This window comes from Balaenoptera ricei, chromosome 1 (genome assembly GCF_028023285.1).
Source record: "Balaenoptera ricei isolate mBalRic1 chromosome 1, mBalRic1.hap2, whole genome shotgun sequence".
Classification (NCBI taxonomy): domain Eukaryota; kingdom Metazoa; phylum Chordata; class Mammalia; order Artiodactyla; family Balaenopteridae; genus Balaenoptera; species Balaenoptera ricei.
In genome coordinates this window covers 154,492,367-154,518,500 of record NC_082639.1, presented here as the reverse complement: position 1 = coordinate 154,518,500, position 26,134 = coordinate 154,492,367, and the positions used below count along the sequence as shown (strand labels likewise).

The 26,134-nt window shown below is 34.7% G+C and overlaps 1 protein-coding gene across 3 annotated transcripts in view; it reads left to right on the top strand.

Moving 5' to 3' along the window:
* Positions 1–26,134, top strand: part of SYT14 (synaptotagmin 14) — a 148,482-nt gene that overhangs the window by 108,479 nt on the left and 13,869 nt on the right. The window lies entirely within an intron of this gene.

The following is a 26,134-nucleotide window of genomic DNA, read 5'->3' as shown; positions in this document are numbered from 1 at the left end:
TCCACATCTTATTCTTCACTATCATTTCCTGGATGGCCAGAGGACTAAAACAGGTCATTGCCAAGTTCTGAAACATCTGTTGCATCTGACTATAAGATTTAATGTGAAACTAACCATATCATTCAGAAAACTCTACTGTAAGACTTGTTAATGCTACATTTTTCCAAAACAATCTGCTCAAATTGTAACCAACTATTAAAAATCACCTTTAACACAAAGAGTTTTATTTTAAATACTTGTAAAGAGAATTAGATTTTTATAAATTATTTTGAAATAGGCTGAATAGGAAGAAATGGTTATGCATACTAGTAACTGTTAAGTTTCATTGCCTTTGGTTTCTTTAAAAACTTTGCATTTCGGATATATTATAAAATATTAAAATTATTTATCTCCTTGACTCATTAGAAACTTGACATATTTTCAGAACAGAAAAAGATGAAAAACATTTTGAAGGGAATTAAAGCCCTTATGGCCATAAGAAAAATTGTGTCACCAAAAATATTCACTATATATAAAACCTAGAATATTATAGATTAGATTTTCTTTGGATTCAGTTTATTTAAACAAAGTTTATTGAGGCACTGAAGATATTAGAACTAAATTTTTCAGAAATTGACAAATTCAGCATTTCCTGGGTTTCAGTGGTCTTTTAGGAACATGAATTTGGGAAAATATGCCAAGGGCCCAGTAACTGTCCTCAAGGCCATCTTTAGAGTGTAGTGCCACCTGGACTATCCTGAAATTCAGACTGTAAAATTACATAGGTAGGGAATGAGAATAGCGTTACAAATTTTGTTCCAAAATAGTACACATTGTGATAAAGTGAAATAAAAGGCATTGCTATTTCTGTTAACATTTCATTTCCTGGGAACTGCTTTGAATGCTCTATGAGGATATGTACAAAAACAACAGTAATCATGTGAAATAACTCTGATAGCTAGGGAATTCATTATGAATGAAGTTCCATTAAGACTCTCAGAAATATCCTTCTATATTCATATTTTAATGAACATATAAATCATATTTTGCTATTTCATTTGTCACTAAATTATTCATAACATTCAAATTTTGAATCAGAACTAATCTTCAAATAGTCTGTTTTGTGGCATAAGAGAATTGTTATTACCATTTTAAAGTTTAAGAAAGGAAATTTGAAGTTCACGGTGTTTATAAATTTAAACTGAAATCATGATTGTTCTAATGCATTAGTGAGAGTGTCATTAAGATTTGTGTAAAGTAGTAACACAGTACCTGGGACTTAGTAAGCCCTCAGTAAATATTAGTTATGCCAATATCATCATCATCATCACTACATTACTACTACCGTCACACTACTACTTTCACCTTTTACCTATTTTTTGCATAAGAGTAGCTTAGTTTCGTTTTCGTTTGGTACGAACCCACAGTTCATTATCTTCACGATTCATTTGGTCCCTGTTAACATTCTACATGGATAATTTTTTGAAATATTTTCCCTTTTGATGTGGATAGTCTCATTAATATAGAAGTAGGACTTATAAAATATGAAAGAATATGTAAATTTTTGAAGCTTTAATTTTACACTAGTACCATATAAGCTATCTTAAATATCTTTCATGGCTTTTTCATAGATACAAGACATGAAATATTTATTCTGTTTTTAAGTAGTAGTATTCTATTAATATATATGTGTACACATACATATTTATATTTATTTCTGTGTCTATATTGAAAGCCATGCATTCACACTGAGATGACCAGTTCCAGTTCAGCACCACAGGGTTCATTCTAATTTGTAAGTACCTTCTTCGATAGTGAGAAGCCTCCTACTATCCTTAATGTATTAACTTAACTTGATCAGTCTTTTTATATGTAACCAGTATTCCACTGTAGCCATCACATCCTCCATACCCATACCCTCCTCCCCAGACTCAGGCTCCAAATCCCTGTGTCTCTTTGCTCCTCTTGCATGGAAGTCCTTATCGTGCTTGTCCTCTGACATCCCTACCCGTCTGCGTCCCCACCGCCACCACTGCCTAGAGGATCTCAGCCTGCCTAGGCTTGGCTGTGACACCCTGCATTGCATCACCCTTCTGTGGTGCCTCCCTACCCTATTTGGGATCTGACAGCCCATAGTGACCCATCCTATTAATGGGTGCCCTCACCCTGCTAAGTCTCTGACAGCCCATTCTATTTCACGCCTCAGTGCCCTCAGCAGGATGTCTTCCTGACCCTGCTGGGGGCTCTACACCCCAGGCTGGGCCACACCTCCTCATCCTGCTCAGGATCTGATAGCCACCATCAGGCTGCCCATCTGGATTCTTTCTGCCCACGCTAAGTGACCACTTCATATCTTCTGCCCCACCCCAGCATGGATGTGTTCCTCATCCTGCCTGGGCTGGTGGCCCACTCCTCTGAGGATGCCCTCCTCAGCCCGCTTGGACTTAATCGGTTTTTTTTAAAGTTAATGACCCTTTGCCAGGCCCTCAGTGAGGTCAGGAATAATGACGATGATAATGATTATGTTTGTGCTGATCATAGCAACTAACTTATATTGACCACTAAGACAGAACATATGGCTATACTCTATGTCACAAACAATTGAGATATTTATCTTGTCTAGGTGTCTATAAAATGGCCATCAGGTATAAACTTAAGAATATTGCAACTAGATATAAATTTTGGCCTCCTGGGATTAAAGCCTAAGGGAAACTGTTTCAGCATGGAACTGTCCGTGGTACTGACAAGTCCCTTTTGTCTCTTGGATTCTCATGTAACTGGCTTGAATCTTCCCTACTGTTTGTTATATATAGTTCTGACTATACCTCTTAATTGTTCCTGAGATTTCCACCCCCCCAGCTTTATTGAGATATAATTTCCATATAACACTGTGTAACTTTAAGGTGTTTTAAATTTTAATGATTTAATGCACATGTATAGTATGAAATGCTTACGGCAGTAAGGTTAGTTAGTACATCCTTTACCTCACTTACCATTTTGTTGTGGTTATGGTGAGAACATTAAAGCTTTACTCTCATAGCAATTTTCAAGCACACAATACAGTATTATTAATTATAGTCACCATGCTATACATTAGATTCCTGGAACTTACTTATTTTATAACTGAAACTTTGTACCCTCTGGCCAACATCTCCCCATTTCCCCCACCTCTCAGCCCCTGGCAGCCACCATTCTACTCTCTTGTTTCTACAAGTTTTATGTTTTTAGGTTCCACATAAAAGTGAGATTATACAGTGCTTATCTATCTGACTTTTGCTTCATTTTTTTCCCTTTTATAAAAAATTGAAATATAGTTAATAAAATATTATGTTAGGTGATTTGACATTTGCATACGTTATGATATGATCACGATAAGTCTAATAACCATCCATCCCCATACAAAGTTACTACAATATTATTGACCATATTTCTTATACCGTATATTACATCCCTGTGGCTTCTTTATTTTATAACTGGATGTTTATATCTCTTAATCCCCCTCACCTATTTCACCCCACACCTCCCTCCCTTCTGTCAACCATTCATTTGTTCTTTGAATCAATGAGTCTGTTTTCATTTTTGTTAGAATTTTCTTCATTTTTAAAGCTGTGTGTGTGTATCAGATTTTCTTTATCTGTTCATCCGTTGATGGACACTTAGATTGTTTGTCCATATCTTGGCATTGTGAATAATGCCGCAGTGAACATGGGTGTGCAAATATATCTTCAAGATAGTGATTTCAGAAGTGGAATTGGTGGATCACATGATAGTTCTATTTTTAATTTTTTGAGGAACCTCCATACCATTGTCCATAGTGGCTGCACCAGTTTACATTCCCACCAGCAATGCAGTAGGTTTCCCATTTCCCCCATATCCTTGCCAGTGTTTGTTATCTCTTGTCTTTTTTTAAATATCTATTCTAAACTGTGTGAGGTGATATCTCATTGTAGTTTTGATTTGCATTTCCTCGATGATTAGTGATGTTGAGCACTTTTTCATGTGCTTGTTGGCCATTTGTATATCTTCTTTGGGAAATGGTCTATTCAGGTCCTCTGCCCATTTTTAAATTGGATTGTTTGGTTTTTTGCTGTTGAGTTGTGTGAGTTTTTTATGTGTTTTGCATATTAATCCATTATCAGATATGTGGTTTGCAAATATTTTCTCCCGTTTTATAATTGTCATTTCATTTTGTTGCTCTGGAGAAGCTATTTAGTTTGATATAGTCCCACTTGTTGATTTTTGCTTTTGTTGCCTGTGCTTTGCTGTCAGACGTAAAAAAATCATTGCCAAGACTGATGTCAAGGAAATTTTCCCCTATGTTTTCATCAAGGAGTTTTACAGTTTCACATCTTATATTTAAGTTTGTAATATATTTTGAGTTAATTTTTGTGAATAGTGTAAGACAGGGGTCAAATATCATTCGTTTGCATGTGAATAACCAGTTTCCACGACACTGTTTATTGAAAAGAGTATCTTTTCCTCATTGAATATTCATAGCTCCCTTTTCAAATATTAGTATATACTTGGGTTTATTTCTGGGCTCTCAATTCTGTTCCATTGATCTGTTTGTCTATTTTTATGCCAGTACCTTATGGTTTTAATTATTATAGCTGTATAGTATAGCTTGAAATCAAGAAGTGTGATGCCTCCTATTTTATTCTTCTTTCTCAGGATTTCTTTCAATATTCAGAGTCTTTCTTAGTTGCATAGAAATTTTAGGAATGCTTTTTCTATTTCTGTAAAAAATGCCATTGGAATCTTGATAGGGATTGCATTGATTCTATAGATGGCTTTTGGTAGTATTGATATTTTAACAATATTAATTCTTTCAGTCCATGAACATAGGACACCTTTTTATTTATTTGTATTGTCTTTGATTTCTTTGGTCAGTGTCTTGCAGTTTTCAGAGTAGAGATCTTTCACCTCCTTGTTCAAATTTATTTTTGATGCTATATAAATGGGATCAATTTCTTTATTTCTTTTTCAGAGTATTTGTTTTTAGTGTATAGAAATGCTACTGATTTTTATATGTTAATGTTGTATCCTGCAACTTTACCAAATGCCTTGATTAGTTCTAAATGTTTTTTGATTGAGTCTTTAGGATTTTCTCTATATAAAGTTATATCATCTGTAAATAGAGACAGTTTTATTTCTTCTGTTCCAATTCTGATGCTTTGTATTTCTTTTTGTTCCCTGATTGCTCTAGCTAGGACTTTCATTACTATGTTGACTAGGAGTGCTGAAAGTGGCTACCTTGTCTTGTTCCTGATCTTAAAGGAAAAGCTTTCAACTTTCACTGTTGAATATGATATTAACCATGGATTTGTCTTCTATGGCCTTTAATATGTTGAGATATGTTCTTCCTTTGCCTAATTTGTTGAGAGTCTTTACCATGAATTGATGTTTGATTTTGTCAGATGCTTTTCCTGCATATATTGAGATGATCATATGGTTATTGTCTTTCATTCTGTTAATGTGATGTAGCACATTGACTGATTTGCATATGTTAAACCATCCTTGCATCCCAGGGTAAATTCCACTTGATCATGGTGAATGATTCTTTTAATGTGCTGCTGAATTTGATTTGCGAGTATTTTGTTGAGAATTTTCGCATCTGTATTCATCAAGGATATTGCCCTGTAGTTTCCTTTTCTAGTAGTGTCCTCATCTAACTTTGGTATCAGGATGATGCTGACCTCGTAAAATGAGTTTGGAAATAGTCTTTCCTTTTAATTTTTTTGGAAGAGTTTGAGAAGTATTGGTGTTAATTCTTCTTTAAATGTTTGGTAAAATTCACCAGTGAAGCTATCTGGTTCTGGGTTTTCTTCATGGGGAGATTTTTGATTACTGATTCAATCCCCTAACTAGTAATTGATCTGTTCAAACTTTCTATTTCTTCTTGATTCAATCTTGGTAAGTTGTATGTTTTCCATTTCTTCTAGGCGCCCAGTGTGTCCTCTTTTTTTTTCACTTGGTTAGTGTAGCTAAGGGTTTGTCAATTTTGTTTTTTCTTTTCACAGAACCAACTCCTAGTTTGGTTGATCTTTTCTATTATTTTTCTGTTCTCTATTTCATTTATTTATGCTTTAATCTTTATTATTTCCTCCCTTATGCTAACTTTGGGCTCAGTGCTACTTTTTCTAGCTCCTTAAGACATAGAATTAGGTTGTTTGGGGCTTCCCTGGTGGCGCAGTGGTTGAGAATCTGCCTGCTAATGCAGGGGACACGGGTTCGAGCCCTGGTCTGGGAAGGTCCCACATGCCGGGGAGCAGCTAGGCCTGTGAGCCACAATCCCTGAGCCTGCGCGTCTGTGGAGCCTGTGCTCCGCAACAAGAGAGGCCGCAATAGTGAGAGGCCCGCACACCACGATGAAGAGTGGCCCCCGCTTGCCGCAACTGGAGAAAGCCCTCACACAGAAACGAAGACCCAACACAGCCAAAAAATAAATAAATAATAAGATAGTTTCTATTTAAAAAAAACAAAACAAAAAAAAAAGAATTAGGTTGTTTATATATGATTTTTCTTGCTTCTTAATGTAGATGTTTATTGCTATGAACTGTGCTTTTAGAACTGATTTTGCTACATCCCGTAAATTCTGGTATGTTGTATTTCCATTTTCATTTGTCTCAAGAAACTTCTTTATTTCACCTTTAATTTCTTCTTTGATCCATTGATTGTTCAAGAGAATGTTGTTTAATTTCTGTGTAGTTGTGAATTTAGTTTTCCTGCTGTTATTGATTTCTACTTTCATACCATTGTGGTCAGAGAAGATACTTGGTATGATTTCAGTCTTCTTGAATTTGATAAGACTTGTTTTGGGGCCTAACCTATGGTCTATCCTAGAAAATGTTCCGTGTGCACTTGAGAAGATTGTATATTCTGCAGTTGTTAGATAGAATGGTCTCTATATGTCTCTTAGGTCCATATGGTCTGTAATGTTGTTCAGATCTGCTGTTTCCTTGCTGATTCTCTGATTGGATGATTTATCCATTGTTGAGAGTGGGGTATGAAAGTCCCCAGCTATTATCCAGCTATTATTGTATTGCTGTTTATTTCTTCTTTTAGCTCTGTTTGTTTTTGCTGTATATGTTTAGGTGCTCTGATGTTGGGTGTATAGATATTTATAATTGTTACATCTTTTTGATGGATTGACCCCTTTATCGTCATATAAGGATCTTCTTTGTCTCTTTTAATCATTCAGTTTTTGAAGACCATACCAATTACATCCAGTTCTAGGATTATCTCATTATTAATATCATGATTAATTTTATAAATAATATTGTCTAACTTTTATCCAACAGACATGTCTTTTCTTGAAAACTTAGCAAACACTTTTTAAAGGTACCTTTAGGATGCTTGAAAATTTTGCAGTTCTGCTATGGGTATGTTGCAAGTAAGATTAATTTCTATTCTAGGCTTTAATTTCTTTTGAATTTACAAATCCTGAAATTTTAAACCTCAAGATCTTTTGCACATTTATATTTCATGGGATATTTAAAAGTATTGTTAGATTGTAAATTAGAAGGGTAATCGTGACTGGTAATGGTGGGGTAGGATAACTAGATTAACCCTTTAGCTAAATGTAACTGAATAAAGCTGGATGAAACATGGAAAAATATCTTAAGCACTTAAGAGGTAATAAGATTTTGAGGAATTACCAGGTTTAAATATAGGGAAAAGACTGGAACCCAAAAAGATAAGCATAGCCCTAAAGCCACTTCTGCCTTGAAGTCATTTGTCAAACCAGATAATAAATAAATATTATGATCACTTATTTGGCTCTGTTTAAGTCTGTCATCTTGCTATTTGTTTCCTATTGGTTCTGTGTTCCCCTTTCCTCATTTGTTCTTTCTTCTTTTGGAATAATTGAATATTTTGTTATTTCATTCTATCCCCTTTATTGGCTTAATTACCTATATCTCTTTATTTTGTTGTTGATGTTGTTACTGTGTTGTTTTAGTGGCTGATTTAGGCATTATGGTGTACATATTTAACTTATACTGTACCAGCAGTAATATTTTTCACTTCATGTACAGGCTGATAACCATATAGTAATATAATTTTATTTTTCTTCTTTCAGTCTCTGTTACTGTTGTCATATATTATGCTTCTGTGTTATGAATCCCACAGTACATTGTTATTATGTTTTGCTTTAAAAAGTCAATTACATTTTAAAGAGATTTAAAACATGAGAAAAAGTCTTTTATGTTTACCTACATATTTACCATTTCTGGTGCTCTTTATATTCCTTTGTGTAGATCCAGATTTCCATATGGTATCATTTTCTTTCTGCCTAAAAACATCTCTTAAATTTCTTATAGTGGTGGTTTGCTGGTGACAAACTCTTTCACTTTCTGTGCATCTCAAAAAAGTCTGTTTTGCCTTTGTTTTGGAAAGATATTTTTCTGGGTGTAGACATTTAAGTTGATAGTTATTTTTTTTCCTTTCAGTCTTTAGAAATGTTGCTCCGTTTTTTTCTGGCTTACATTGTTTTTGACAAAAAGTCTCCTTAATTCTTATCTTTGTTCCTCTGTATATAATGTCATTTTTTTCCTCTGGCTACTTTAAAGATTGTCTCTTTTTATTTAAGCAACCTAATTGTTATATTACTTGGTATAACTTTATTCATTATTCTTTTGCTCAGTATTTGTTAAACTCCTTGGAGCTATAGGTTTTTAGTTTCAATTTAATTTTAATTTGGATTTTTTGCCATTATTTCTTCAAATATTAATTTTGGCCCATGTACACATGTATTAGACCATTTGAAGTTATCCCACAGCTAGCTGATACTCTGTTCTTTTTAATTTTTTTTTTCCTCTCTGGTTTGCTTTTGGATAACTTCTGTTGCTATGTCTTCAGGTTCATTAATCTTTTCTTTTGCAGTGTTGTCTATGTTGGTAATTCAGTTTAGTGCATTTTTCATCTCATATGTATTTTTCCATCTCTAGGAGTTAAATTTGAGTCTCTTTTATATCTTATCTCTCCTTAACATGCTCATGCATTCTTCTATTGTCTTGAACACTGGGAGTATATTTATAATAGCCATTTTAATGTCCTTTTTTAGAAATTCTATCAACCATGTAATTTCTAGGTCTGTCACTTGGTTGTTTTCCCTTATTATGTATTATATTTTCCTTCTTTTTTGCATGCTGATAAATTTTTTATTAATGGCCAGACATTGTGGATTTTCCATTATTGCATGCTGAATTTTTTTGCCTTTAATATTTTTGAGCTTTGTTCTTGGATGCAGTCAGGTTACTTGAAAACAGTTTGATCCTTTTAAGTTTTGTTTTACAAAGCCAGAGATTCTTTAGTCTAGGGCTAGTTTAACCCCACAACTCAGGCATTATCCTTCTAATTACTCAACTTTATGCCCCATATGTTATGAGTTTTCTCCATTTGGCTGTTCAAAGTGTGAATTATTCCCAGGCTTATGTGAGTTCTGAGAATTGTTCTGCCTGGTTCTTTTCATTGCTTCTCTCCTTGGCTATAAGTAGTTTCCTCACGTGTATGCACACTAATCAAAACTCAGCTGAAGATTCAAGGTGTATCTTTTGAAGACTTCTGGATCTTTGACGATCTCTTTGTGCTGCTCTCTACTCTCTAAAATTTGCCCTGTTAAATCATAGTTACCTTGGCCTCCCCAAATTTTCCATACTGTGTCCCCAACTCACAGAGACCCCAGTCTCTGATTTCTCCCTACCTACACTGCAGTTTAGAAACTCTCTCCAAGCAGTAAACTAGACTATCCTGCACTGCCTGTTGCCCATTATATAAAAACTATTTTTACATTCATTTTGTCTGTTATTTTACTTGTTTAAAACAAGAGTAAATCTAGTTCCTGTTACTCCATCATGGCTGAAAATAGAAGTGACAAATTTATTTTAAAATGTTCAGGACATAAAATGGACAAAATAATTTTGCAAGAAAAAAAAAGATGGAATATTTATACTCCTGATCTCAAAATTTACTACCAGAGGCACAGTAATTAGGATGGTATGATATTAGTATAAGGATAGACTAATTCTTGGTTAATATTAATAAAACTTCTATGAAAATTCAGGTACAAATCTTTGTTGAAATGTTTTTATTTCTCTTGGCTAAATACCCAGATAGATCAATAGAAAGTCCATAAATAGACTTATACAATTGATTTTCAACTAAGTTGTCAAAGTAATGCAATGGGTAATGATTATTTTTCAGCCAGTGGCTTTGTAACACCTGGATATGTGTCAGAAACAAAATGAACTTCCACCATATGTAAAAATAAAGTTGAAATGGATCATAGTCCTAAATGTAAAATCTAAAACCTATAAAACTTCCGGAAGAGAACAGTAGAAAATCTTCAGCACCTTGGAGTAAGCAAAGATTTCTTGAGTCAGAGAAAGCACTATCATAAACAATTGTGCTTTATCAAATATTTTTAAAACTTCTGCTCTTCAAAGACACTGTTAATGAAAGACAAAAAGGCAATTCATAGAGTAGAAGAGAATATTCCTAATACAATAAGACTTGTATCAAGAATATATATATATTTTAACTCTTAAAATAATAAAAAGATAAACAGCATGATAATTCACAGGCATCAGATTTGAACAGACACTTTTCTAAAGAAAATAATGCAGTTGACCAATAAGCATATGAAAGAAGTTCTTGGTATCATTAACTGTCTTCGAAAATGCAAATTAAAGCCAAAGAGATATTATTACACAATCACTAGAATATCTAAAATTGAAAAGACTAACACTACTAACCGTTGCTAAGGCTGTGTAGGACCTGGAACTTTCATACACTGCTGGAGGGAATGTAAAATAGTACAATCACTTTGTTTCTTATTAAGCTTCCACTTAACATATATCCCAGCAATTCCTAGGTATTTATCCAAGAGAAATGAAAATATTTCAACAAGGATTTGTACCTGATTTTTCATAGAAGCTTTATCAATATTAGCCAAGAATTAGAAACATCCCGGAGGCCCATCAACAGATGAATACACAAAATATTGACTAGTCATGCCATGAAATACAAATAAATAATAGAAATTAATGAACACTGATAGGGCAGTATGGTTGGATCTCAAAAACATACTGAGCAAAAGAAGACAGATACATACCATATGATTACATTTATATAAAGTTTAAAAAAAGGAAACTAGTCTATAGTGGTAGAAATAAGATTAGTGGTTGTCTGAGATGGGAGAATTGATTGAGAAAAGACACAGTAGAACACTTTCTGATTATTTAAGTGTTCTGCATATTGGTTGGGAGGTGGTTACGCAAATATCAAATTTTATTAAACTGTACACTTAAAATTGCTACATTAATCTCATATCTGAAATGATCGTTCAGTAAAGTTGATTTTTAAAAATCAAAAAAATATAGGAAGGAAAGAACAGAACAGTTAGTAAAAATAGAAAGCACAAAGGAACATGATAGATGTGTCAGTAATAACATTACATGTAATTGACTACTCTAGTGAAAGATAAAGATTCTCATATGGATTTTTTTAAACTGTATGTTGTTTAAAAGAAAAATCTTTAAAACAAGGTTACTGTTAACTGTGAAGAGGCTGAGAATTTAACCTCCTAGTTGACGAGTTAGGCTGCCACAGTTTAGTGGATGCTGGCAGTAAAGGACTTTACTGTGCTTGCCATTGTAAGCAGCATTGTCATCAACGTGTTTGCATCAGTTCCCCTGCCCTCGAGTTCCACAGGGGCAATACAGGTGGACCCAGATGGATGCCTGCAAATCAGATCAGATAAAGGGGAAACCTCTGCTCTACGTGGTCCCTCAGGGGTCCATGTTTCTTTCATTGTGTTGCTCTGTCACATATCCCCTAGGACAGGAGGTCAGCAGACTTTTTCTAAGAAGGGCCAGATAGTATTTTAGGCTTTGCCAGCCATGTATGGTCTCTGTCACATACTCTTCTTCTTCTTCCTCTTCTTCTTTTATTTATTTATTTGCAATCCTTAAAATATATAAAGTCCATTCTTAGCTTGTAGGATATAGAAAAACAGATTTCAGGCCAGATTTGGCCCACAAACTGTTCTTTACCAACTCCTACTCTAGAACAGTGTCATCATTGTGATTGTTCAAAGCTTGGTCTGAGTTGCATCCAGATTCCAAGTGATGGGAAAGGGGAAAAGAGGATAGAGAAGAGGCATGCCCAGTGTCTTAAGGCCTGGGCCTAGGAGTAGCATGCATCTCTTCTGCTTATATCCCATTTTCAAGAGGTCAGTCACATGTCCATACATAACTCCAAAAGAAGCTGAAAAAATGTGGCAGCCGCGTGCCCAAAAGGAAGTGAAGAATAGATTCTTGTGGACAATTAGCAGTCTCTGTCACTACTAGAGAAAAAGATAGGAAAAGAAAACAAAAACAGAGAGAGGGCGGTATCACAGAAAGATAGGATTGAGTTTTAAACAAGAAAGGGTAGTTGGCTGTATTGAATGTTACCTGTTAGATTTAACATGCAGGTCTCACTAGTGACCTTAATGAAAGTAGTTTTGGTGGAGTGGTAGGAACATGAGCTCAGGGATGAGTGAGAGCTGAGGATACGGGTAATGTAGACATACTCTTTAACCAGGTTTGACACTGAATGAGGAAAACATAGAAGAAAAAGGGGGAAAGAGAGAATAGGGTATCTGGCAGAGGGTTTGGGATCCACATAGAGTTTTTTAAAAATAGGAGTGAGACTTGGGCATATTTAAATATGGATGAGAAGAATCCAGTGAAGAGAGATATTTAGGATATGAGAGAAAAAGAGACATACACTATTTTTAAGAAGGTTTGAGGAAATAGAATCTAGACAACATGTGGAGAAATTGGTCTGAAATAGAAGAGATTCCTCCTCATAACAGTGATAAGAAGGGAGGAGAGGATCCAGATGTAAGGAAGTTTGTAGATATTTTGGCAGGAAATTGAGGAAGATTCCACATGGGGTGTGTGTGTGTGCGTGTGTGTGTGTGTGTGTGTGTGTGTGTGTGTAGCAGGAAGCAAGTATAAGTACGGAGAAAAAAAGTGGTGTCAAGTTATTTTAGGAGAATGAATGATTTATAATCATTGAGAAAAAGGAAAAATACATTTACTAGGGAAGTATAACAAGGCTGTAAGTATAACCAGACAATGACCCAGGCAAGGTTCTAATCCACTCCATTGTGTGATAACTTCCCCAGTACAATGAAGGAGTAACTAAATTCATTCATGGTTAGTATTTTGCCAGCCTATTAAGTATGTTGAATAGAGAGAGAAGCAAGGAAGTTTAAGGCAAGAGAATGATTGAAATGGTGAATCTTGATGGAGGAGGAAGTGCAGACAGGAATGGGCTGATGAACAAAATTCTAGCATCAAGGGAATGGAGGTCCAGTCAAAGTAGTGGTATTGTGAGAGTAGTAGTTGAATGAGCAAATTAGATGACTAAGAGGATGTGCTTAGCAGCTGGGATTTTTACTTAGTAACTTTGGTGAAGGGCTAACAGAGCCTCTGATGATGCTAAGATCCAAGAAATAATGAGATTGGGAGGAAGAAATCATTAGAGGTGAGAAAATCAAATACCTTAGTGCCCATGGGTGTTAGAAGGGTCCTTTGTGTAGAAATTTGATTCCCCTTAAGTCAGAAAGAGGTTAGGGGAAAGGGTAAGTGTGGGAGCCCAGGGGGAATCTTCAATAAATGAGCAGGACTTACTAGATGATGAGTAGTTGAAAACATGGCTAAGAGGGAAGAGGATGGTGCAGTCAGATGGTGGGAGCTTCGGACAGAACTGTGTTGCACAAAAATGCTTCAGGGATTTTGAAAATATATGCCTCAAATTTTATAAAAGTAAAATTTTTTCAGTGTTATGGGCAGGCTTGAGGGCTTACTCCGTAATTTTGTATCAGTCCCCACTGAAAGCACCTCAAATAATAATGTGAACTCTCAAGGAAGAGGGTGTGAGCCCCATGTTTGAGAGGGAATTGCGTAAGACACAACCTCCAGCTCCTGTGTTCACTTTCTTGATAAGCTGTTGATACTCTCCCACCAGCATCCCCATCACCATCCCACCAGTGCTCTTCCGATAATTGCTTTCCCCAGTCTTCCTCAGCAGAAATTTTGGGACCTCGTTGATGTTACAAACTGTGCAGGAAAAAAAGTATAACATTGAATATTAAGATGAAGCCAAATTATAGAGATTCTTGAAAATCAGAATGGGGATTTAGGTTTATTAGTAGTAAATGACTATTGGACTAAGAATAGTGAGTTCAGAATCCTGAGTCCTGGTACATTTTCTTTTTTATCGAAGTATAGTTGATTTAAATATTATCTTAGTTTCAGGTGTAAAGCATAGTGATTCAGTATTTTTGCAGATTATACTTCTTTATAGGATATTACGAGATAATGGCTATAATTCCCTGTGCTATACAGTATATCCTTGTTGCTTATCTATTTTATACATAGTAGTTTGTATCTGTTGATCTTGTACCCCTAGTTTATCTCTCCCCCCTTCTCTCTCCCCTTTGGCAACCACAAGTTTGTTTTCTATATCTGTGGATCTGTTTTGCATATACATTCATGTGTATTATTTTTTAGGTTCCTCATATAAGTGATATAATACAGTATTTGTCTTTCTCTGTCTGGCTTATTTCACTAAGCACAATATTCTCTAGGTCCATCCACATTGCTGCAAGTGGCAAGAATTCATTCTTTTTTATGGCTGATATTCCATTGCGTGTGTGTGTGTGTGTGTATGTGTATACCACATCTTCTTAATCCAGTCATCTGTTGATGAGCACTTGGGTTGTTTCCATGTCTTGGCTGTTTTAAAGAGTGCTGCTATGAACATTGGGGTGCATGTTATCTTTTCAAATTAGTGTTTTTGTTTTTTTCCATATATATACACACCCAGGAGTAGAAGTACTGGATCATCATATGGTAGTTCTATTTTTAGTTTTTTGAGGAACCTCCATACTGCTTTCTGTAGTGGCTATACCAATTTACAATCCCACCAACAGTGCTACAAGGGTTCCCTTTTTCTCCACATCCTCACCAGCATTTGTTATTTGTAGACATTTGATGATAGCCGTTCTGACAGGTGTGAGGTGATACCTCATTGTAGTTTTGATTTGCCTTTTTCTAATAATTATCAATGTTGAGCATCTTTTCATGTGCCTGTTAGCCATCTGTACGTCTTTGGAAAAATGTCTTTTCAAGTCTTCTGCCCATTTTTTTATGGAGTTGTTTGGTTTTTTGATACTGAGTTGTATGAGCTGTCTGTATATGTTGGATATTAACCCCTTGTTGGTCATATTTACACATGAATTTTAGAATCAGCTTCTCCATTTCTGAAAAAAATATCTTTGGAATTTTGATAGGGATTGCATGGAATATGTTGATTGCTTTGGGAGGTATTACCATGTTAACAGTGTTAAGTCTTCCAATCCATTAATATGAGATGTCTTTCCATTTATTTAGGTCTTCTTTAAATTTCTTTCAAAAGAATGTTTTACTGCTTTTGGTATACAAGTCTTACACTTCTTTTCTTAAATTTATTCCTAAGTATTCTATTCTTGTTGATGGTTTTGTGAATGGAATTATTTCTTAATTTTGTTTTCAGATTGTTCATTGCTAGTTTATAAAAATACAGTTGATTTTTTTTATTGAAGTATAGTTGATTTACAGTGTTCTGTTAATTTCTGCTGTACAGCAAAGTGATTCAGTTATACATATATATACCTTCTTTTTTATATTCTTTTCCATTATGGTTTATCACAGAATACTGAATATAGTTCCCTGTGCTATACAGTAGGTCCTTGTTGTTTATCCATCCTATATATAATAGTTTGCATCTGCTAACCCCAAACCCCCAATCCATCCCCCCTCACCACCTACCCTCCTCCTTGGCAACCACAATCTGTTCTCTATGTCAAACTACACTTGATTTGTGTATGTTGATCACACGTTCTGCAGCCTTGCTTAGACACACTCATTAGTTCTAATGTTTTTTGTGTGTGTTTGTGTGTGTGTGTGTGTGTGTGTTTGTAACATGTATGTTAGGATTTACTGTATTCAAGACCGTGTCATCTGTGAATAGAAATAATTTTATTTCTTTTTTTTCCCCCAATCTGAATGCTTTAACAGAGACTCTCTCCTTGACCAAATTTTCATCAGGCTCCCCTGAGCCCTCTTTTTGACTAGGACTCTACCTTGATCGTGGTCTTGTCTTTAACCAGTTCAGCCCAGCCCAGTCTTAGCAAAGAATCCTGCTACGTCAGTTTAGGGAGAATCCCCCCACTTTGATATCTGATCAAGTTCTTCATCCCCCCACTTTTGATATATAAGTCTTTGGCCTGCCTTTAGCAGTAGTGCTGTTAAGTCAGTTTAAGAAGAATTTCCCTACCCTTGATGTATCTTCTTAGAAATTTTCAATTCACTGACCCCCTCACTCTGCTCATTGGCTACAAATCCACAGTTGTCTTTGCTATATTTGGAGGTGAGCCTTATCTCTCTCCCCAGTTGTGATAATCTTGACACCTATTGCAGTAGTCCTGAATAAAGTTTTCCTTACTATATTAACAAGTGTCAGAATAATTTTTAACAGCCTTTTATTTGTTTTTCTTACTAATTGCCCTGACTAGATCCTCTAGTGCAATGTTGAATTGAAATGTTGAAAGCAAACATCCTTGTCTTATTCCTGTTCTTAGGGGGAAAGCTTTCAGTCTTTGACACCTAGGCATGATATTATCTATAGGTTTTTCATATATGTGCTTTATCAAGCTGAGAAAGTTCCCTTCTATTCGTAGTTTTGTTTACTGTTTTTATCATGAAAGGATGTTGGATTTTGTCACATGTTTTTTCTGCGTCTATTGAGATGACCATGTGGTTTTTGTCCTTTATTCTGTTATTATGATGTATTGCACTGGCTGATTTTCATATGTTAAATAATGTTACAGTCCTAGGATAAATTCCACTTAGTCATGATGTATAATCCTTTTTATATGTTGCAGATTTGGTTTGGTAGTATTTTAGCGAACTGAGGATGTTTGTGATATTCGTAAGAGAAATATACCTGTAGTTTCTTTTCTTGTGATGTCTATGCCTGGCTTTGGTATTACTGGCCTCAAGGAATGAACTGGGAAGTGTTCCCTCCTCTTCTATTTTTTTCTTAAGTTTTTTTTTTAATGTAGACCATTTTTAAAGTCTTTATTGAATTTGTTACAATATTGCTTCTGTTTTATGTCTTGGTTCTTTGGCCCAGAGGCATGTGGGATCTTAGTTCCCTGACCAGGGATCGAACCCGCATCCCCTGCATTGGAGGTGAAGTCTTAACCACTGGACTGCCAGGGAAGTCCCCCTCCTCTTCTATTATGTGGAATGGTTTTTAAACATTTGGCAGTGTATTTGTTTCCTAAGCCTGCCGTAACAAACTGTGTGGTTTAAAACAACAGAAATTTATTCTTTCACAGATCTGGGGGCTAAGAAGTTTGAAATCAAGATGTTAGCAGGGTTGGTTCCTTCTGAGGGCTCTGAAGGAGAATTTGTTCCATACTTCTCTTTTACCTCATCTTAACATACATCTTAGTAAATCTACAAAGACCCTGATTCCAAATAACTTTACATTCATAGGTAACAAGTGTTAGGACTTATACATATCTTTTGGAGGGCACATTCAATCCACAACAGGTAGAATTTACCAGTGAAGCCATTCTGGCCTGGGCTTTCCTTTGTGGGAAGTTTTGTTGTGTTTTGTTTTGTTTTATTACTAATTCAGTCTTTACTTGTTATAGATGTTCAGATTTTCTGTTTCTTCTTGAGTCAATTTCAGTAGTTTATGTCTTTCTAGGAATTTTTCCATTTCATTTAGATTATCTAACTTGTTGAATTGTAGGTAATATTTCCTTATAATCTTCTGGAAGTTCAGTAATGATGACCCCTCTTTCATACCTTCTTCAGTAATTTGAGTGCTCTTTTTTCTTGGTCACTCTAGCTAAAAGTTGGTCACTTTCATTGATCTTTTTAAAGAATCAGTTTTCAGTTTTTTGCTTTACTCTTATTTTTTGTAGTCTTTCTACTCCAGTCTTTATCATTTTTCTTCTCTTTGCTTCAGGTTTAGTTTCCCCTTCTTTTCTAATTTCTTAAGGTAGAAAGTTAGGTTATTGATTTGAAATATTTCTTCTTTTTTTTTTTTTAATATAGACATTGTCTGCTGCAATTTCCCTCTAAGCTAGTTTTCACTGCATCCCATGTGATTTGATATGGTATTTTTCTCTTCTTATTCATCTCAAACTTTTTTTTCTAATTTCCTTCATAGTTTTATCTTTGGCCCATTGGGTATTTATGAAAGTGTTGTTTAATTTGCACATTATGAACTTCCAAAAAAATCTTTCTGTCAGGGGTTTCTAATTTAATTCTGTTGTCATTGGAGAACATAATTTGTATGATTTTCAGTCTTTCTGAATTTATTGAGACTTGTTTTTAACTAATATATGGTCTATCCTGGTCTATTCATAGAGAAATGTTCCATGTGCACTTGAAATGAATGTGTGGTCTGCTATTGTTGGGTAGAATGTCCTGTAGATATCTTTTAGATATAGTTGGTTTATAATGTTCATGTTTTTATTTCCTTATTGATCTATCTGATTGTTCTACCCAGTATTGAAAATGAAGTATTGAAGGCTCCAACTATTACAGTTGAATTGTCTATTTCTCTTTTTAATCTGTTACGTTTTGCTTTATATTTTAGAGTTCTGTTATTGGGCGCATATACACTTTTATTGTTATATCTTCTTTTTTTTTTTTATATCTTCTTGATAGATTGACTTTTTTATAATTATGAAGTGTTATTTGTCTCTGGAATCAATTTTGTCTTAATAGGTATTTTGTCTGATGTTGATATAGCCACTCCAGCTCTTTTTTGGTTTCTGTTTGCATGGTATATCTTTTTTCAGTCATTTTACTTTCAATCTATTTGTATCTTTGACTCTAACTTATGATTCTTGTAGACAGCATATATTTTGTGTTATTTTCTAGTATACCATTTTAATTGCCTTGTTTCTTTCACTCTATTTTTTAAGTTATATTCTTAGTGGTTTCCCTGGGGATTACAATTCACATCTTAATATAAAATAATCTAATTCAAATTAATGCCAACTTAATTTCAATAGTATACAGAAACTTTGCTCTGTTCCATTCCCCTCTCCTTTATGTTATTATTGTCGTACAAATTACATCTTTATACATTATAAGTTCATCAACAAATTTTATAGTTATTCCATGTCTTTTAAATTAGATAGTGAATAAAAGAGTTATGTATTATATTCCTGTTGCTGCTGTAACAAATTACCACAAACTTAATACAACACAAATATATTATCTTACAGTTCTGGAGGTCAGAAGTCCAAAATGTATCAGCAGGGCTGTGTTCTTTCTGGAGGCACCAGAGAAGGATCCTTTTTGCTTTTTATTTTTTTCCTTTTTTCAACTTCTAGAGGCCATCTGCATTCTTGGCTCATGGCCCCTTCCTTCATTTTCAAAGCCAGCAGCATAGCATCTTCATATAGCTCTCTCTCTCTTTGCCTCTTGCTCTTCTGCCTCCCTATTATAAGGGCCCTTGTGATTACGTTGGGTACATTCAGATAATCCAGGATAATAACCCATCTCAAGATCCTTAACTTAATCACATCTACAGTCTCTTTTGCCATATAAGGTAAAATATTCATAGGTTCTGGAGATTAGGATGTGGACCTTTTAGGGCCAGGGGAAGCATTATATCAGCCTATCACAAGTTACAAACTAAAATACATTTATACTGACTTCTATATTTACCTATGTAGTTACCTTTACTGATGCTCTTTGTTTCTTTGTGTGGTTCAAGTTATTGTCTAGTGTCCCTTCATTTCAGCCTAATGGACTCCTGTTAATATTTCTTTTAGTCAGGTGTATTAGTAGTGAATTCTCTCCGTTTTTGTTTATCTGGAAATTTCTTAATTTCTCCATCATTTTTGAAGGGTAGTTTTACTGGATTTTCAGTTCAGCACTTTGAATATGTCATTACACTTTCTCCTGGCCTCCATGATTTCTGATAAGAAGTCAGCTATTAATCTCATTGAGGATACCTTGTATGAGATGAATTGGTTGTTTTTACTGCTTTCAAGGTTCTCTCTACTTCACTTTCTACAGTTTGACTCTGTGTGTCTTGGTGTGAATATCTTTTAGTTTATCCTACTTGGAATTTGTTGAGCTTCTTGGATGTGTATATTAATGTTTTTCAACAAATTTGGGAAGTCTTCAGTCATTATTTCTTCAAATGTTTTCTGTACCTTTCTGTCTTCTCTCCTCCTGGAACTCCCATTATGCATATGCTGGAATGCTTGATGGTGTCTGACAGGTCTTTGAGGCTCTCTTCCTTTTCTTGATTATTTTCTTTTTCCTTCCACTCAGACTGGATAAAAACTGGATAATCTCAGTTGACTTATCTTCAAATTTGCTAATTCTTCTGCTAATTCAAATCTGCTGTTGACCCCTCTGTTGAATTTCTTATTTCAGTTATTAGGCTTTTCAACTCCAGAATTTCTGTGTTTTTCTTTAATATTTTATATCTCATTATGGATATTCTCTATTTGGTGAGACATTGTTCTCATACTTTTCTTTAACTCTTTAGACATAGTTTTCTTTAGTTCTTTGAACATATTTAAAAGAGCTGATTTAAAATCTTGTCTGTTAAGTCCAATATCTGGGATTCCTCAGGACAGTTTCTACTGACTGCTTTTTCTCCTCTGTATGAGCCATATTTTCCTCTTTTCTTTGCATGGCTTGTAATTTTTTTTGAAAACTGGACATTTAGAAATAATATAATGTTTCAACTTTGGAAGTTGTTGCTGCTGCTGCTGCTGTTGCTGTTGTTGTTTTTTTGGTTTTTTGGTTTTTTTGCTCTTGGGGCATGCTTTCAGTGCTCCAGTGTTAAGTTTACAACTGTGTCTTAGCTTTCACTCCATTGCATGCACAAAGCCTCAAGGTCAGCTAGACATGAGAGTTTATTACCTTCTTAGGTCTTTCTTAGGCATATGCATAGTCTTACATATGTGCATGGATTTTAGATTCCTAGGAATGTGTTAGAATTTATTGAATTGCCCTATGAACCTCTCATTCCCAAGATTTTCCTTGTAAGTTTTTCTGTCAACCTCTTGTTAGCCCTAGTTGATACTGCTTTCTTGTGAGGCTGTGATGTTAAACAATTGCCACTGATTGTTTCCAACAAACATCCTAAGGATACAGCTGTCCTGAACACCTATATTAGGCTCTAAGTAAGGTCGAATCAAAACAAAGCCTGAGAATGGAGCTTTTCAGGGACTTGAAAGACAACTCAAGTAATGATAGTTCTCTGGTAATCAGACTTTGGAGAAGCTCCAAACCTTTTCTTACCCTTCCAGTGTCAGCTAGACTGCTCGTTTTCACAGCTACCACAGTTGTGAGGCTGTTAGTTTTCAAGGCTATCATGGAACTGGGGAGAGGGAGATGGGAATAGGGTAAATTTAAAATGCCCCAAAGCTTGGTTTTCAGCCACTTTTCTTGAATAAATACTTTTTGGATCATTGCAAACGTTTGGCTGATTTACAGTTCTGAAAACATTGATTTTAACAGTTTTTGCCAGTATTCTTATTGCTTTTATGGAGGAACAGATTGTCAGAGGTCCTTACTTCACCATTCTCCTCTTAAGTATTTTTGAGTAGAAGTATGTCACTGTCAAAGCTAATTTTATAGACATCTAGTTTACCAGTGTCTCATGTCTTTGCCCTGGCATGGAGATTGGTGACACAGAGTGCAGTAAGTGGACTCAAAATGGTCATCCAATTAAGTAAAATCTAATAACATTATCAGAAGAGAGCTACAAGGCCAAAAGTTCAAAGAATCAAAAGTAAGTAACAGACTGAGTGGACCAGGAGGATGACCTAATTGAACATCGGAGACTTCTCCTTTGCCTGCTCTCTCCCCATCCTTCACATCCCCCGTTTCTCACTCCATGTACCCATGACAGAGTGCATAGATCATGGTGTACAAGAAGCGTCAGAATGGGCGAAAGCTAATTAAGATGCTGTTGCATTGTAGAAATAAAGTTTTCTTGTAGTGGTCTATTTTCAAAACACTTATCAGATGTTAGCTCATATAACCTTATAACTGGACAGGCCATGAACAAGAATCTGTATTTTATAATGGAGAAGAGTGAGACTCTGGATAAGTAAGTTACCCAGAGTTTTAGAGCTAGTAACAGGTAGCATTGCTCTCAGCTCTTTTGATTTTTTGTCAAGTATTCTTTGCATTACTAGGTGATAACACTCTCTTAGAGAAGTTTTTATAGTAAGGACGAACCAATTTTGAGATGATTTCTGGAAGAAAAACCACCAAGATGTGTCTGGTTGGATATGTGAGATTTAAAAGGGAGAAGATGCCTAAGATTTCTAGCATAGAAAGTATAATTTCTGTGCATTGCAACTATCCAGAATATAAATTCTATTCTAACATGGGCAAATAAAGATTAAATTGCTAATTCAAATTGTTAATTCAGTGAAAGAATCAGGGAAATAATTACTGAAGATTTAATTTAAGCCAAAATGTACATATTTTGCTAATTTTCCACAAGGTGTCAGCAGCATTTTAAACAATAGCAATTGTAGAGGTTACTTGGAATGGGATATCTAAATTTGTTAAATATTATGCAAATTGGGAGTATATTATTCTGTTATTTGTTCCCACTATCAGATTGTTTGTACTTAAGTAATTGACAAATTTCATATATTGTTTAGCGCTATATTCACTATTTTAGCATCTGCATTATTATAGCCTTGCAGCCTACTGTAGGGTTACCTAACTATAATACTAAAGTATAAGTTTTGACTTCTCAGAAGATTCAGAATATTACATATTGGAGAAACTGGGTCAGCAGGGGGCAGCACAGTCTTATAATGTTTAAAATTTGGTCATTTGAAAGGACCATTCAGAAACAGAAGGATATAAAGACAGTGTGGTACATGGTTTTTCAAGTTTTTCAAGCATTCACATCCTTTATTTCAAATGAAATATTATTGGTAACCCAAATATATAAAGTGATTTTACTAACAGAAATCTTACCTTATAATATTTATTTATAACATCAAACACCAAAAATAAGGGAGCTGTTTCTTTAACAAAAAATTTAGAATAAAATTTTTGAGATAGTACTATTTCTGTCTTCCTTTTATAAATAAGGAAATTGAGTATCAAGGAAATTTTAAAACATTTCCAAGGTCATACAGATGGCAAAATGTCAGAGTTTACATGAAAACCCACTGTCTTACTTCAAAGCACAGATACTCACAATTATACAGTAGCTGATAACAGGTTTTAGCCTTGTTTCAGCTCTGAAATTAAATCCATATTATTTCTTTTTTAAATATTACACAACAAAAAGATAAGTCTGATTCACACAGATAAGGAGTTACAAATGGTAACTTTTTAAAAAACAGTTTGCTCTGCAATCTTCAAATACTTCTCAATAAACAGAAATGGCAGGTGAATCTTTAGTCCAAAATACAAAATTACATCTCCAATACAGAAATGCACTGGTGTTCTCTAATATGTTAACAATTGGTGTAAGAAAGTTGACGGTTATTCTGTGTTTTTTAGATAAAGAAACTAAAGCATGGAGATGCTAAGTACCTTGCCTAAAGTCACATTCCATAACTGACAGACCCTGGTAGTCTGACTCCAAGGTTTGCTTTCCTTACGAGTACACTGTATCACCTATTTTAATACTCATTTATGTGCATCTATAGCTATTATTTAATTTTTAAATAGTTAAAAATATATTTTAAAAATGAAATTCAATAGAGTCCATTAACCACAGTTAGAAAACCAGTAGCCTTTGGATAACAGAATATAACCCAAAACTTAGGAGGCATTTTGTAATAATTTTGGGCTGTAGTTTTACAATTATCATTGTATTTCAGTTTCCAATAGTAAAAAAAAAAATTATATTTCTATTAAAAACACAGATTCAGATCATCTCATTCAAAACAAATTATTTAAAGGGAAGCTTTAACACATTTGGAATACACTGACTTGCATAGGAATAACTGTGATTCTAACACTCTGTTAGGTTAGTGTCCAACTTTAAAAAGCTCACACCTCCCCTGGGTATGTATGTGAGGGCATTTCTGGGGTGCAGAGTCTGTACTACCTTAGCAATACAATATATGTTTCCATGACTCAGATACCTTAGAGAAAGAAAGCTTTCGCAGTTTTCAGAAATATGATAGATCAGTAAGAAGACAGAGAAGTCAGCTACATTAATTTTGAAACAGAAGCCCTAGGTCTTAACATGTGCTAAAGCTGTCAGGTTACAAAAATCTTACATGATTACACCCACTCTAACATGTTTCTAAATCTCCAATAATAATTATAATAAATTATATTTATTTCTAAATAAATTATAATTATAATAAATCAGATATTTTTAAAGCCTGTGTTTTCCTCCAGGGTAAAAAATTGCAATTTTTTGCTTAAGAGGTAAAATATACACAAAGACAGACTACGAGTGCTTCTCAAGGAAAGACCTATCTGTCACTAGCCCAACAAAGTAACTTGTGACTTCTGCCCAAGCACTCAGTCATGTGCGTGTTTGGCCTTACGTTATTTTTCTGAGATGTAGACCTGAGATGTTGCTCCTAGTTCACTGTGCCTCTCTTGCTCTCCACTGCTTGTAGAGCAGGTCCAGTTTTTCTCACTCCCGCATTTCATGTTTTTCACAACTTATTCTTTTCCTTAAACAATCTTTATTAAGTGCTTGCTAAGCAAGAGATACTGTACTAATTTGGGGACATAAGAGATGAATAAAACAAAGGTTCTACCCTCAACAGTCTAGCAGGAAAGACAGAGCAACAGTTAGTAAGTGCAGTATAGTAAGTTTATGATGGAAATGTTCACCTAGTTAAGTGAGTAAAATTTGGCTTCAACCTTATTCCTAGAGCTACATCTTCCACCCCTCTCCCCACATGCATCAGCTACACCAGATCAATTTATCTACCAAACATGCTATCAACTTTTGGGCCTTAGCTCATCACACTGTCTAAAATGCCCTTCCTTCCCTGTGCCTTTTGAAATCCTTTTGGGGCCTACTTCAAAATCTCTTCTCAGGAATATAGTTTCTGATATCCCAGAGTTTATCACATCTACCTGTATTCTCGTATAAACCTTTCAAGACATCATAGTCTGCCTTAAAATCAATTCATCTCTCCCCTAGAACAGTGCTTTGTACAGAATAGACATTCAATAAACTCTTACACTGCTGACTTCCAAAACTGTTTTGTTTCTATTCAATTCTGTTTCCTTCAGTAAGATAAAACAGTATTTGGTCTATTGATTACTTTTTTGCAAGTAGCCTGAAGTCTGGTCACAAATAAATTAAATCAGGATTGTGAGATGAATAAGAGTATTTCTAAAAATTATTAAATAAATGAGAATATAAATACTAGATATGAAGGTGTAATATTTACTGTTGATTTTCTAGCAGTCTACTGTTCCCATTACTTCTTAGTTCTTTCCTTACATAACATCCTATTTTGTTCAAGTAGCCAAACCTAGGTAATACATAATTCCCACAGAAAAAACAATCCCCCTTGAAGATGAACTCACATTAAAAAAGAGTATAAGCAGAAAGAAATGATCCATCATGAATGACAGCAGACCCAAAAGATAGATAGGTTGGCATTTCTAGGACATGAACTAATAGAACACTGTGAAAGAGGTTATAAAATAAATATGCTTAAAATGAATAAAGAGCTAAAAGAAGTAACAGAAACCACAAGGAAAGAACAAGACAATACGGGAAAAGAGGCAGATTTAAATAATGACCATATGGAACTTCTGGAATGCAAAAATAGAGTCATTAAAAATAGAATCAATGAAAAATATGAATACCCGGGTAAGGAGAATGAAGGGTAGAATGAGAAGGTTAAGTATATTTTCTTATAAAAACTCCAGAGTGAGAGACTAGACAAAGTGAGAGGCAACATTTGAAGTACATAGATCATCAGATTGAAAAAGTGCAGGTGCTCATAAGCAGGATTATCAAAAATGAATCCACACCTATAAAGATTACAGTGATAGGATGAAACACCAAAGACAAAATGATAAAAGTAACCACAGAGAAA